Below are 869 nucleotides of genomic sequence, written 5' to 3' on the forward strand. Positions count from 1 at the left end.
CACACCTTTATCTCTGCGGTTCTGCCAGGTGTCTGTGGCTGCTCCGATCCGTCCCCTGCTCCGATCCTTCCCAAGATGGCGGCTCCTAGAGCAGCTGAGCGTCCTGAACTAGAAAGCGATGGATTTCTTGCTTCTGTCACAAATTCCCCCAGCTGTACCAGTAGCTCATCACTTGAAGTGATCAAGTTTGAAAATGAAATCGATTATATGATATTTAAAAAGATGAATTCAAATGGAAAAATACCTGGTACCCATCGTTCATCTGGTGAAGTGATCGAGTTTGATAAGGAACTCGATTATGTGATATTTAAAAACATGAGTTCAAATGGAAAAACACCTTTTCCTCACTTTGATTCACTCAAAATGGCTGATATTGAGAAAACACAAGTGATGCCAATTAGTCACAATTTGGAATCAAGTAACACCCATGATGATTGGGTTTTGGAGAGCGTATCAAGCTCAAGCATTGATGATGATGACATTAAAATTCCGATGCTATTTTAAAGAAAAGGGATAGTCACATTGCGTGGAGCGATGACCTGCCAGTAGGTGGCAAGTTGCACTCAAGGAACACCCGATTTGTTCCTCGCTTTGATTCACTCAAAATGGCTGCTATTGAGAAAACACAAGTGGTGCCAATTAGTCACAAGTTGGAATCAAGTAACATCCATGATAATTGGATTTTGGAGAGAGTATCAAGCTCAAGCATTGATGATGATGACACCAAAGTATACCCCATCCAGGGAGATACCGATGACTATTTTGGAGACAATGAAACTTCAGATGAAAATTAAATCTCCACATATAAAATGATAACCTTTACAGTCAAAATGATCACCTTCTAACATGACTGAAAACCAGGTCTACAT

The sequence above is a fragment of the Chrysochloris asiatica genome, unplaced genomic scaffold, assembly GCF_000296735.1.
Source record: "Chrysochloris asiatica unplaced genomic scaffold, ChrAsi1.0 scaffold00150, whole genome shotgun sequence".
Lineage (NCBI taxonomy): Eukaryota > Metazoa > Chordata > Mammalia > Afrosoricida > Chrysochloridae > Chrysochloris > Chrysochloris asiatica.